The sequence below is a fragment of the Berghia stephanieae genome, chromosome 6 (genome assembly GCF_034508935.2).
Source record: "Berghia stephanieae isolate SIO BIC M18660-M18661 chromosome 6, UCSD_Bste_1.3, whole genome shotgun sequence".
Lineage (NCBI taxonomy): Eukaryota > Metazoa > Mollusca > Gastropoda > Nudibranchia > Aeolidiidae > Berghia > Berghia stephanieae.
Window position 1 is genome coordinate 827,490 of NC_088365.1, and position 15,000 is coordinate 842,489.

A 15,000-nucleotide genomic window follows, 5' to 3' on the forward strand; every position below is an offset into this window, starting at 1 on the left:
TGATGATGATGATGTGATGATGAATGATGATGATGATGACGATGATGATGATGATGATGATGATGATGAGGGACGATGACTGATGATGTATGATGATGATGAGTGACGATGATGAGACTGTTTGATGATGATGATGATGAGATGATGATGATGATGATGATGATGATGAATGATGATGATGATGATGAGATGAGATGATGATGATGATGATGATGATGATGATGATGATGATGATGATGATGATGACGATGATGATGATGATGATGATGATGATGATGATGAGATGATGATGATGATGATGATGATGATGATGATGATGATGATGGACGATGATGATGATGATGATGATGATGATGATGATGATGATGATGATGATGATGATGATGATGATGATGATGATGAGGATAATATAATTAATAATAATAATATATAAATAATAATAATAATAATAATGATAATAATAATAATTATAATAATAATAATGATAATAATAATGAGAGGATGAGTGAGTGAATGAAAAAATTGAATGAAAGAATGAATGAATGAATGAATGAATGAATGAATGAATGAATGAATGAATGAAAATAGCAGATAGAGCCACCAGGCCAATAGAGCCGGAGTCTATCCCGGTTTTTATAACACGAATCGGACAAAAACAATTTCTTGCTTTCCTTAACTATAGTTATAGATAGTAATAGTATGCGCATGGCTGAGAAGCTCACAACATTGCCATCCGGAAGTATAACTTACCAACACACAAAACTGTATGTATCCATGAACATTTATAGTCTGGTTATTACATTTTAGTGAGAATTACTCATAAACGCGGATGGCAAAAAACAAAAAACAATAACAAACACCCGAGTGACGTCAACTTCATTCTATCTCTAAACGTTACAGGTTACATAATAATATAATTATGTGTATTGATACGTTTTATGTGGCCGGTGGGTGTTGTGAATATTTTACCTAAACGCATAGCATCGATATTAATAATTAATACGGTATGTATCGTCCTTATCACGATATTATTATTATTATTATTATTATGTAGGCATTATCGTTGTCACCGTCCATTCTAGTCGTGTGATGATGGTGTATGATAATCTGTGCTATGTCACCAACCACCACCTTCACCGCTGCTACTGTTGTCACTTATTGCCTGTCACAACTACCGCTGACAACAGGTGACTATAATGTGGCGATTAGTTCTCAATAAATTCTATCACTCAGACTATAAGCGTTACAGGTCACGGATACATAATTATATAATCATGTGTATTGGTACGGTTTATGTGGCCGACAACGGGTGTTGTGAATATTTACCTAAACGCATAGCATCGATATTAATAATTAATACGGTATGTAATCGTCCTTATCACGCATTATCATTGTCACCGTTCATTCTAGTCGTGTGATGGTTTGTATGATAATCTGTGCTATGCCACCGCCGCTACTGTTGTCACTTGCCTGCCACATTCACCACCGCTGACAACAGGTGACTGTACTACCCCTTCGCTTTTCAATTATTATGGATTATTATTATTTTCATCAGTATCTAGATATGAGAGATATGCTTTAGTTGAGTTTTGCCTATCTAAAAAAATGGTTAAATTTCGTAGCTTTCTTTGAAAAAAAAAATCATGTTTAATATTATTTGTACTAGATATATACCTTTATACTGTTGTTGTACCATACCACGTTTTCCATTTTCTATAAGTATTCTACTTGGATTAAAGGTGATAATGTAATTGTGTGGTGAATGAAAAAAAAACAAACTATAAATAGAGAAAAGAAAACTGAAAATAAAAACAAAACGAAACAAACAACAACAACAAAAAATAAAATAGGTAAATAAATATATAAAGCAAAAAAAAAAAAAAAAACCCAAAAAAAAAACAAACAAACGAACCAGAAAAACAACAACCCGATTTTCTGTTTTTATTTAAATTTGAAATACGTGAAAAATGAATACTACATTAAAAAAAAAAAAATAAATAAAGATCATTTTCTTTCTTTATCACTCCCTCAAAAACAAACATAATATATGACTATCTCAAAAGATATTATCCCAGAATTAATATTTCCTTTCAAAATCAAAAGCAAGAAAAAAAAAAACACAAACAAAAAAACAAAACAAAAAAAAAAAAACAAAAAACAAAAAAAAAAAACAACAAAAAAACAAAAAAACAAGATACAAAAATCCAATTAAAAAAAAAAGCAACAACCATAAAAAAAAAAAGTTTTAAAAAAGTGAAAGAGGATGATCTTTTTTCCTTTTTTACAAATTTGTTCTTTTCTTTTAACACTGTCACACTACCTGGACATTCGCAATCCGTGCATAACGGTTAACAACAAGTGTGACAACACACAAGTTGTTACCTGGTCGTGGTGTGTGTGTGTGTGTGTGTATGTGTGTGTGTGTGTGTGTGTGTGTGTGTGTGTCTATGTGTGCGGACCTCTCTACTCCCAACTTCTACTTCTACAACAACTGCTAAAAAACGCTGGCGAGAGATTCAAAATTCAAGCGAAACGGCCAGCCAGCCACCGCTTCTTTCTATCTATCTCTAGACTACCTCTGTTGAACCGTGACAGTATTTCATATTCTTTTTACTACCAGTCAGTACATAATGTATCGCAGTAGCTTGCTAGTTGTATGCGGCTTATATTATTATTATTCCCGTCTATTAGCTACAGTTGGTTTTAGTTTTAAGTTCTAGCCTGGGCCGTGGAATAAGTCGTGGAAAACTCAAAAACCACCTTCCTTTTCTTTGGGGGTTCGTCCACGACAAGCTGTTGTTGGTTGGTCGGTCGGTTGGTTGTCTGTCCTGTCCGTCGTTCGTGGCTGGCATGCGTACGTACGTACTTACGTTTTCCGTATCACAGACTACTACAGACATCGTCGTCAAAATTAAATCCTTGCAGTAAGCAGGCAGGCAGTCAGTCAGTCGTCGCTTACTATTTAATTTATTGTAGAGTAGCAAGTAGATAGGTAAGCAAGTAAGGCAAGGCAAGGCTGTTATTATAGATAGATAGATAGATAGATAAATAATGTTGTGTTCATGGTTGATGGATGTGATTATTATAAATTTATTAATTGAAAAATAGTGAGTTATGATATTATTATTATTATTATTATTATTATTATTATTATTATTATTATTATTATTATTATTATTATTATTATTATTATTATTACTATTATTATTATTATTATTATTATTATTATTATTATTATTATTATTATTATTATTATTATTATTATTACTATTATTATTATTATTATTATTATTATTATTATTATTATTATTATTATTATTATTATTATTATTATAACTATTATTATCATTATTATTATTATTATTATTATTATTATTATTATTATTATTATTATTATTATTATTATCATCATAATTGGACTTTAAAAATCGATTTAATTAATAATTTATTCACAATTTGTGTCTGTGATTAGTTATCGGAATTCACTTGATTGCTTTATCGTATGCCGATATTTTGGACCCAATTTCATTCATTCAGGATTTTACAAAAATTACGGATTTTGGACTCCTGACGGTTTGCAGGCCTTATTGGGTTTTGTGTTTAAAGTGTTTTAGTGGCTGGAAGTTTTAAATCATTTTTAAAAAGAAGTTATTGAAATTTAAGTATTTTCATTTTCTGTGTTTCACTGGTCAGGAGACTTTGCTATGCTTACATGTGGATAGGATGGACGATAATGAAAAGATTATTCTGTTCTGTGATCATTGCATTTTAGTTATAGATGAAACGAATTCGACGCCACTAAGCTTTCTCTTATTATTGTTTTGTTTTTGACAGCCATATATGTAGAAGTAGTTGTCTCCAAATTAAATTATATCAGTCAGACTATAGATAGCATGAAGTTGACGTCACTCAGATTTTTGTTATTGTTTTTTTCCATCCATGTTTCTGAGTAGTTCACGCTAAACTTATTAACAGACTATAAGCGTTCATGGTTACACATAGTTTTGAGTTTTGAGTGTTGGTCCGTCATACTTCCCGGTGGCAATGTTGTGAGCTTTTTAGCCAAGCGCATACTATCTATAAACTGTAAAAAGTTACACATCGTTTTGTGCATTGGTACTTTTTATCCGGCTGGCGAATGTTGTGAGTGTTTTGGCTAAGCACATAGCATCAATAGACGTGATCAAATGTGGCTTTATAATAATAATAGGCCTATTATTGGGTAAGGTGATGAGTTGAAAAGTGCAACATATGTATAGTTATTATTATTATTGTTATTATTATTATTATTATTATTATTATTTTATTATTATTATTATTATTATTATTATTATTTTTATTATTATTATTATTATTATTATTATTATTATTATTATTATTATTATCATCATCATCATCATCATCATCATCATCATATCATCATCATCATCATCATCTCATCATCATCATCATCATCATCATCATCATCATCATCATCATCATCATATTATTATTATTATTATTATTATTATTATTATTATTATTATTATTATTATTATTTATTTATATGTTAGAATTACGACTATCTAGACCTATCCATCTCTATTCTGTCAACGGTTTCGGTGTCTTCCACACTTGGGTAATCATAGTAGATAAGAATAAGACGATATATTGAGTTCGATACAAGCCACGGTAAAATGACTTTCGTGTTTTGATGATCAGGATAAAATTTAAAATAAAACAAACACATTGAAATTGTGTCCCTAGTATTGGTATGAACCTCCCCCCCCCCCCAAAAAAAAAAAATAATAAAAAAAAAAATAAATAAATAAATTTAAAAAAAAGGAAGATTAAAAAAATATTTTTTTTAAATCCACCCCCCCCCCAAAAAAAAAAAAACAATAACAAAACAAAACAAAACAAACAAACAAACAAACAAACAAACAAACAAACAACAAAACAAAAAGAGAAAGTATCAGCTCGGTCATTTACTTATTTCTCTTTTTTTCTTCTTTCTTTCTTTTCGCCGCTTTGTATAACAAATGGAATGACTTGAAAAGTATTACATATCTTAATCTTAATAATTATGACCTTTAAAAAAAAAAAGAAAAAAGAAAGAAAAAGAAAAAAAAATGAAAGACAGAAAGAAAGAAAGAAAGAAAAGAGTTTACCTACCACTCAAATATCCTACTTTTTTCCCTGATTTAATCACTATTGTGCAGTGTGGCCCAAAGTACGAATTTAAATGTTTCAACATCGTTAAAATAACATATAATTAACAAAATCTATAAATAGATAAATTATAAGTAAATAAAACATAGTATATATGTGACCCATCGTCTCAAAACGGTATTATGTCGGAACGAACCAGATGCTTAAAAGCCGAATTAAATGTTAAAACTGGTCAAAATATAAATTGTTGGCATTAGCACCCTGAAATATGGTATCCATTCTCCTCAATAAAACATACAAACTCAACACAAGTCTGATATTTCTGGCTATAAGTTCAATTTTCAACATCTTAACCACCCGACTCTATACCGTTTTGAGGCGAAGGGTCACATATAGTAAAATATCATTTCAATCCTTTTAGATTAAGAACCACGCGTATGTATTTTCATTTCTGATAGCCGATAACAATAGACACTTAGATAACCACGCCTCTCGGACAATCGTCATAATGTAAACAATGGCAGTGATTGGTAGACACAACAAACTACACAGATTTTACTATCGATGGTATGTGTTAAGTAAAGTACCCACTGTTCAACCGCTTGATCAATAGAACTAACACAGAAAACTATGTGTAAATTTAAACGTTTATTATCTGATCGAGAAAATCGTGTGATAACTATAGTCACCCATTTGGTGGTATAAAGACAATAACAATGATCAGTGATTGGTCGATTTCATTCACTTTATTGTTTATAAACAAGCAACTGTGTTTGTCCGAGCACGTGTGAGGGTGTGTCACAAATTCCATGTTTTTGATTGGGCAAAAATCTACTGGTTAATTATGGGCTTGATTTAATTATTGCTGTTACGGACAATACTTTGCGTCGTTTCTCGTCATTTTGTGCGGCTATGTGGTCTAGTGGTATGACACTCGCTTTCGGATCGGAAGGTCCTGGGTTCGAACCTCGCCGTTTGGCGCATAGTTGAGTCCTTGGAAAAGGCTCTTTATTCACATTCTCTCATCCTACTCAGGTGTAAAATGAGTACATGGCCGTTAACAGAGTTGTCTCTGTCCGAAAAAAATAAATGTAATATCGCCTAACAGGCGTCATGTCCCGTCTTACATGTTAAATGTTGCTTTTGGCCATGGACATCTTGTAAAGCGCTTTGAGTACATAATTTAGTGGATATTGCGCTATATAAAAGCTCCATTTATTTATTTATTTCTTAAAGATTTTCATAACAACAACAACAAGCCCTTAACATTTGGGTTATCAGACCTGCAAATAAACCCACGTCGGATTCAAACCTTTGGAATTTCGATTCGAAAGTCAATTGTGACTCATCGTCTCAAAACGGTATTATGTCGGAACGAACCAGATGCCTAAAAGCCGAATTAAATGTTAAAACTGGTCAAAATTATAAATTGTTGGCATTAACACCCTGAAATATGGTGGTATCCATTCTCCTCAATAAAACATACAAACTCAACACAAGTCTGATATTTCTGGCTATAAATTCAATTTTCAACATCTTAACCAGCCCGACTTAAATTAATACCGTTTTGAGGCGAAGGGTCACAATTAATAAATAACATACTATTACGTCATATCATTATACCAAGCCGCCATTGCCTTTGAAGTAGCCGCAAACGTTATCATATTACATCGTATTACGATTGATTTTTGATGTTATCGAACCGCCTGTGATTTTATCGATATCTATCTAGATATATCGGCAATCGGTGACACATTTTCATTGAACACAATAACAAATTAATGATGGTTAGTGAACTACAGAAATAATGACACACTGATGCACTTTTTTAAAAATAAGCCTTTATATAGAGCAATATCCACTAAATGTGCTCAAATCGCTTTACAATAGGTCCCAAGTCAACAGCAACTTATCATTGTAGGACGGGACATCACACGCCTGTTAGGTGATAATAATATTACTTTTCTTTTTCGGACAGAGACAACGCTGTTATCGGCTAGGTACTCATTTTACGCCTGAGTACGGTGAGAGGATGTGAGTAAATAGCCTTTTTTTTTCAAGGACTCAACTATGCACCGAGCGAGCGAGGATCGAACCCAGTACCTTCCGATCCGAAAGCGAGTGTCATACCACTAGACCGCATAGCCGCACTTTATAAAAATCCTATGATGATTTCTGTTTATGATACGCCGGTGCCCGACCCTGTCTGATGGTGTCGGACAATGCAGAGTGTAATAAATAAAATATAATAAAATTCCCTTTATTCATCCCATTGGGGAAATTTGTCTCTAGGGTCTATTCCAAGGGGAAGACTTGGGAATAACCCAGGTGTCAGCCGCAGTGCAGCGCCGCAGGGATGTATAGTAGGGTTACAGGTTACATTTCTTTTCGTGGTACGGTGTCATGTCTTTCTCATCTTATCGCAAAAGTCAAGCCATGTTAAGCGTTGTCAATTGTCGGATAAGCGATAGTGATCCTAAAAATGCACACATTCCCCTCACTCGACTCAGTTGTGAATGAGTGCCTGGCTAGAGGCAGTGACGAATAGTGTATGTTAGTAGGAGAAAAAAAAATGCCTAAGAGGCGTATTACAGTTCCATATTAATATTATTATGGCCTGCTTGAGAAATAAAATGAAGCTTTGTGAAGCGCATTGAGCACGGTAGATTAAACCCGTGCAAATACATTATAGGGATGTTCATATTATTATTTATTTATGTATTCATACAGACGAGTGTTGAAATGTCAGCTGAGTCTATTATTAATTATTAATGAGATAATAATCGATAATCTACTTCAAATAAGTAGGGACGAGATTTTTCGAGTTTCATTTTTTTCTCTCTCTTAATCGCCTACATCCATCCATCTACTTCCAAATAATTTATTGATCAGTTCGTGAAATTTTTATCCATATATCTATTGCCAATTATAACATTTATTTAGGAAAGATAGAATCATGTGTGATGTATCTAAATTTAATTTTCGTATAGATAGTATGCAGATGACGTAATTCAGGCCTTTGTTATTGTTTTTGCCATCCGCGTTTGTGAGTTGTTCTCACTAAACTGTATTAACCAGACTATAAAAGTTCATGGTTACACAGAGTTTGTGTGTTGGTCCGTTATACTTCCGGATGGCAATGTTGTGAACTCCTTGGCCAAGCGCATTCTATCTATAATATTATTATCAATTGATTTAAATTCGATTATGTATTTGATTTTATTCGTACGTCATTGCAATCTGTTGATAGCCAAGATGGTGTATTGTTTGTTTGTTTTTTTTTATTGTTTTATTCAGTTGTAATTTGGCGTATCTATTGATCCGTCGAAAGTTAAAAGTACGTGAGGTTTTTTTTTTTTTTCTTTTTTTTTTTTTTTTTTTTTTTATTGTTCTTTAAATAAACCACGTTTAAAAAAAATTTGGTCGGAAACTCGTCCTGCAAATATCGATTAAAATGAATGACTACAATCTTGTCAAATAATTTTAAATATTTAATTCCTCGAAGTCTTCCATAAGTCCCAGGTTTGAAAGATTTGACAAAATTTTAATGAGGGTCATTTTAATCGGCCGATATCAATTTAAAGGATGACTTTTATGGCAAAAATATATTAAAAAGTGTTTGTTTTTTTTTTCAAAGAATGGAAGTTAAAATATTGAAATAACAAAAAATAATAATATTGTTTCGCATCATCTACGAATTGCATTGCGACAACTTTTCCTCTTTCGACGACACATCTCATATCATATACACATAATGTGTAATAAACCGTCGTGTGTAATGTGTAACAACAAGACATCGTTTACGTAGGGTTCCAAAGTTCTCATTTTACCTGTGTTGTTAATCTTATCAAATTTCATACATAATATTTACCCGGTTTGTGGGAACATTTAACGGGTTTACGGGAACCCCGTGTCGTGTTATAGCTTGTAATATTATATAGGTATAGATAGTATGCAGATGACGTCACTCAGGCCTTTGTTATTGTTTTTGCCATCCGCGTTTGTGAGTTGTTCTCAATAAACTGTATTAACCAGACTATAAAAGTTCATGGTTACACAGAGTTTGTGTGTTGGTCCGTTATACTTCCGGATGGCAATGTTGTGAACTCCTTGGCCAAGCGCATTCTATCTATAGCACATTACAAGTTGGTGGCGTTTTTATACACCTCCGTTGGAGGTGTACAAAAACGCACAGTTTTTATACACCTCCATTGGAGGTGTACAAAAACGCACCATTTTTATGCACCTCCATTGGCGGTGATGGTAAAGTTGTTGCTGCATACGTCCATGAGTTTTAAATAGTTTTAGATTGTAGTTTAGCACGCTGCTTAGTGATTACCGATGTACAATGATAATAAATTAAAGAATAATAACAATAATTTAAAAAATCAAAAGTAAAAAGAAACATGGCACACAAATACTGATCTCAAATAAATAAATAATTTTAGAAAATTAAAATCAAAGTTTTTAAAAACATGATAAAAAGTTTTTGAAAAAAAAAAAGAAAGAAAAAAAAAAGCAAACAAAAACAAAGTAAATCAAAAAAAAAAAAAAAAAAAAGTCAACATTGGGAATCGAACCCGGTACTTTCAAGGTTGAAGTCAAGCTGGTCCACTGCGCTACGGAGCCACCTGACTGTTCATCACATTTAATAAGGTCTTTCTAAAACATTATTTTACCTTCAATGCAACTTCTATTTTCTGGTTTTATATTTCGATTTTTTAAATTATTATTATTTTTATATAAATTTATTAACAAAGACATCCTATAGATGTCACAATATAACTTTCGCCATGTCCAAATGAAGAAACACAATATCGCTAATGAAATTGGGTGGAATGCGCATGCGTGACGGAGGTGTATAAAAACGATCCGTTACAAGTGACACCGTTACCGTCCCATTATAAGCTGTTCCACTCATTTTTGTGCAATATTATTCTTGAGCATTTTGTAGATAGAACGAAGATGATGTCACACGGGTCTTTGTTATTGCTTTTTGCCATCCGCGTTAATGCATACGTTCATGGTTACACATAGTTTTGTGTGTTGGTCCGTTATACTTCCGGATGGCAATGTTGTGAGCTTCTTAGCCAAGCGCATACTATCTGCACAGCGCAATGTCCACTTAACATGCTCAAACGCTTTACATGAGGTTTCTAACAGCAACAGTTAACATGCAGGACGAGACAATAATATGGCGCCTGTAAGCGTAGCCATCGTTATGTTATAACCTGATACTGAAATCCAAAAGGACTGGCATTTTGACGTCATTATTTGGTTTTTGCACCGCAAAGTGAGTTGTCGTTTGTAGAGCTCATGGAAACAAGTGGCTGAACTCACGATTTGTTTTCTTCTGTGGCCAAAGACTGGCATTTTGACGTCATTTTTTGGTCAGTATCAGCGTGGCCTTCGTAAAGTTATGGCCTGATACTGACCAAAAAATGACGTCAAAATGCCAGTCTTTTGCCACAAAAGAAAACAAATCGTGAGTTGTATTCAATAGTTCAACCAATGAAATAACTTGTTTCCATGAGTTCTACTAACGACAACTCGCTAGGCGGTGCAAAAACCAGAAAATGACGTCAAACTGCCAGTCCTTTTGGATTTCAGTATCAGGCTATAACATAACGATGGCTACGGTATCAGGCCATAACTTTACGAAGGCCACGCTGTAAGGTGATAATTACAATTCTTTTCCGACAGAGACAAGCAAATCTGTTAACGACCAGGGACTCATAATTTTATACACGAGCTCGGTGAGAGAATCAATGTCGTGAGAAAAGAGCCTTTTCCAAAGACTCTATCTACTATGTGCCCCTCGGAGTGGGACTCGAACCTTGGACCTTCCGGCATGAAGCAGGCGAGTGTCGTGTCACAAAGAACACATTGTCGTACTTTATACAGCCCATAACTTCTCGTAGCTTCGTACTTACTCACTTTGCTGTCGTAGTAGTAATAGCTTATTGGGTTGAATCAACTCGCTGGTTTAAAAATTTATTTATTTATTTATTTATTTATTTATTTATTTATTATTTATTTATTTATTTATTTATTTATTTATTTATTTATTTATTTATTTATTTATTTATTATTTATTTATTTATTTTGTTTGTAGAAATAATAATGATTTAATATACCTAATATGCGGCTATGTGGTCTAGTGGTATGACACCCGCTTTCGGATCGAAAGATCCTGGGTTCGAGCATCGCTCGGCGCATAGTTAAGTTCTTGGAAAAGACTCTTTACTCACATTCTCTCACCGTACTCAGGTGTAAAATGAGTACCTGGCCGTTAACAGTGTTGTCTCTGTCCGAAAAATTGTAATATCGCCTAACAGGCGTCATGTCTCGTCCAACGTGTTAAATATTGCTGTTGGCCAGGGAATCCTTTGTAAAGCGCTTTGAGCACATTTAGTGGATATTGCGCTATATAAAATTTCATGTTTAATATAACACAAACGCGACCGGATTTATTCATCATAAGTGGTAAAATGTTTCTTATAGGCAGTCTAGCAGCTGAGAGATTAGGAAGGGATTAGATTAATCCGTTAAGAGGATAAATGAGATTAGTAGTAGTAGTAGTAGTAGTAGTAGTAGTAGTAGTAGTAGTAGTAGTAGTAGTAGTAGTAGTAGTAGTAGTAATAATAATAGTAGTAGTAGTAGTGGTAGTAGTAATAGTAGTAGTAGTAGTAGTAGAGGTAGTAGTGGTAGTAGTAATAGTAGTAGTAGTAGTAGTAGTAGTAGTAGTGCTGTAGTAGTAGTAGTAGTAGTAGTAGATGTAATAGTAGTAGTAGTAGTAGTAGTAGTAGTAGTACTAGTCGTAGTAGTAGATGTAATAGTAGTAGTAGTAGTAGTAGTACTAGTCGTAGTAGTAGATGTAATAGTAGTAGTAGTAGTAGTAGTAGTAGTAGTAGTAGATGTAATAGTAGTAGTAGTAGTAGTACTAGTCGTAGTAGTAGATGTAATAGTAGTAGTAGTAGTAGTACTAGTCGTAGTAGTAAATGTAATAGTAGTAGTAATAGTAGTAGTAGATGTAATAGTAGTAGTAGTAGTAGTAGTACTAGTCGTAGTAGTAGATGTAATAGTAGTAGTAGTAGTAGTAGTAGTAGTAGTAGTACTAGTCGTAGTAGTAGATGTAATAGTAGTAGTACCAAAGACCACAGAAGAAATAGAAATAGATATTGTAGCAGATGAAGAGGGGGAGGATGAGGATAAGAACGAGGAGGGGAAGATGGATGTGGAGTTGGGAGAGGAAAGAAGGGGGGGAGGGGGGTGAGAGGTATAGTAAAAGAAGAGTGGATAGATAGAACGAAGATGACGTCACTCAAGCCTTTGTTATTGTATTTTGCCATCCGCGTTTGTGAGTAATTCTCACTAAATTGCATTAACAAGACTATAAAAATTCATGGTTACACATAGTTTTGTGTGTTGGTCCGTTATACTTCTGGGTGGCAATGTTGTGAACTTCTTGGCCAAGCGCATACTATCTACAAGGAGAAAATTTTATTATGATATGTAAATTGATTCCCGATCCCCGAGATTTTCTGAAGTCCACATTTTATTTTTCTCTTTTCTTCATTTCTTAATTTTTCAATTATTTTTTTTCCGATTCTTAATGTGTCATCCATTAAGACATACATTATTGCGACATGCATGACCGACGGCCTGAAAGGGGAAAAAGGAAAAACAAAACAAAACAGACAAATATTTTTTAAAAATATGCATAGTCTGAAAGGAAAAAAACAAACAAACAAAAAATCATTCAAAACAAAACAAATAATATACAGCTTGCCGACCCCACAGAGAGAGACGCCTTTTAAACGCTTTTACCGGTTTATCTTTTTATCTATTGATGCTATGCCATTAGGTAAAATACTCACAACATCCGCCCACCGGACTCTACGGACCGACACAAACACAAAAAACACCTATAATATGTAACCTTAATCGTTTATAGTCTTGATTGATGTATACATTAGTGAGAAGTAATCACCGCAATGGCTATCTAAAAAAAAAAAAAGCAAAGATCTGTAATCTGATACATCCACCAACGATCTGAAAGGGGGGGGGGGGGGGAGGGGTCGGGGGTCGGAGAGCCATTCGATGACAAGGAGGGATGATCGATAATGATGATAACGATAACATTAACAATAATAACGATAATGGCAATAGTGATAATGATGGTCGTCGTCCGTTGTCCTGTGTGTAATACGACCATAAAAGGATTATGTTCTAACACCTCACTGGGTTAATGGCCGGTAAAGTTTCTATGCGTTGTTTATAATGGCCGGATCAGCAGAAGTAGCGACACGTGAAACCGAAAACAGTGTGAACACCTTGAACATAGATCGGCAGGAACACACACAGAATGAATGAATGAACCGTTTAGTGGTTAAAATTAAACATATTATTTCTATTGAAGGTGGGCTGAAATGTTGATTGAGGAGTCAAATCGTAGCCATCGTAAAGTTATAGCCTGACACTGACGAAAAAATGACGTCAAAATGCCAGTCTTTTGCCACAAAAGAAAACAAATCGTGAGTTGTATTCAACAGGATTATGTTCTAACACCTCACTGGGTTAATGGCCGGTAAAGTTTCTATGCGTTGTTTATAATGGCCGGATCAGCAGAAGTAGCGACACGTGAAACCGAAAACAGTGTGAACACCTTGATGAACGTGGGTAGGCAGGAAATACAAACGGAATGAATGAATGAATGAATGAATGAATAAATGAATGAACCGTTTAGTGGTTGAGATAAAACATATTTTCTATGGGAGCGATCTATATTCAAGTTCTCGTCCAACCAAGTCATCAATCACATGATTTGTTGCTGTACAACGATTGGATATTTCTTAACAAATATAAACACGCTGCTTTGTTTATGAAAGTTGTAAACATACCCACGTGTCAAACTGAACAAAATGACCAATCGTGATGTTAGATATTTCGAAAGCTGTGTGCACTTTTCACTATGTGGGTCATTTTGAGCACAGTTTGCAGTGTGACCAATGACCTCGAGCACGTGGAAATGGAATATAGATCGTGACCATTAAACGGTGGGCTGAAAAATTGATTGAGGAGTCAAATCCTATCAAAGTGGGTCAAATCCTACCCCCCCCCCCCCCCCCCCCGCCCCCACTCTGTCTTTTGTCTTTTCCCCTTATATTTTCTATTTTCTCTATTTATGTATTTACAAGCATCAAGTTTGAATTATTAATATTTTTCTCTTGTTTTGTCTTACGTACCCCCCCCCCCCCCCCCAGTCCCTCACTCCGTCCAGTCTTATATATAATATATATAAATGGAGTCACTCACTTATTGGCCGAAACAAATGTTTCTGTTAGTTACTCCATTTATATTTATCGAGCACTCTCGTACCTACAAGTACCCACCAACACTCACACACACACACACACACACACACAACATATATATATATATATATATATATTATATATATATATATATGTTTATGAAATATTTATTAATCTTTAACCCACTAAATGACTCTATCGCCTTCTGCTGGCTCCCGCAGGCTGCAGTGCATGCCGTATTGACGATAATAAAATTCATCTGTGATTGATTGGGTTAATTTGTCAACACGAATAATAGAATGATAACATCCGCGAACGTTATTAACTCACTCAATCCTAGAGATTTTTGCTACTTGTCGAAATTGGAAAAATGTATTAAAAATGAGCACGTGCATAGATAGTTCTAAATAGTTTTATTCAACTATCATTAACATGCGAAAACTTAAAAACAAACAAAAATATTATACACGCTATGATGAACGAAAACTCACTCAAACTGTATTATTTTGCATCCGTTATGATAATACTCACG

At 34.0% G+C, this 15,000-nt stretch overlaps 1 protein-coding gene across 8 annotated transcripts in view; it reads left to right on the top strand.

Annotated features, from left to right (window-relative positions):
- The window catches only part of LOC144975943 (E3 ubiquitin-protein ligase PDZRN3-like), a 509,994-nt gene that overhangs the window by 190,582 nt on the left and 304,412 nt on the right, over positions 1-15,000 (top strand). For 2 of the 8 annotated variants that reach the window (XR_013645999.1, XM_078920164.1), the window contains exon 1: positions 1,381-3,010. The exons of 3 other annotated variants lie outside the window; for them this stretch is intronic. The gene's annotated coding sequence lies outside the window, so the exon portion shown is untranslated. Of the gene's footprint in view, positions 1-1,380; positions 3,011-15,000 lie in introns of those variants that run through there. 3 more of the 8 variants (XR_013645998.1, XM_078920163.1, XM_078920165.1) reach the window with 2 other exon arrangements.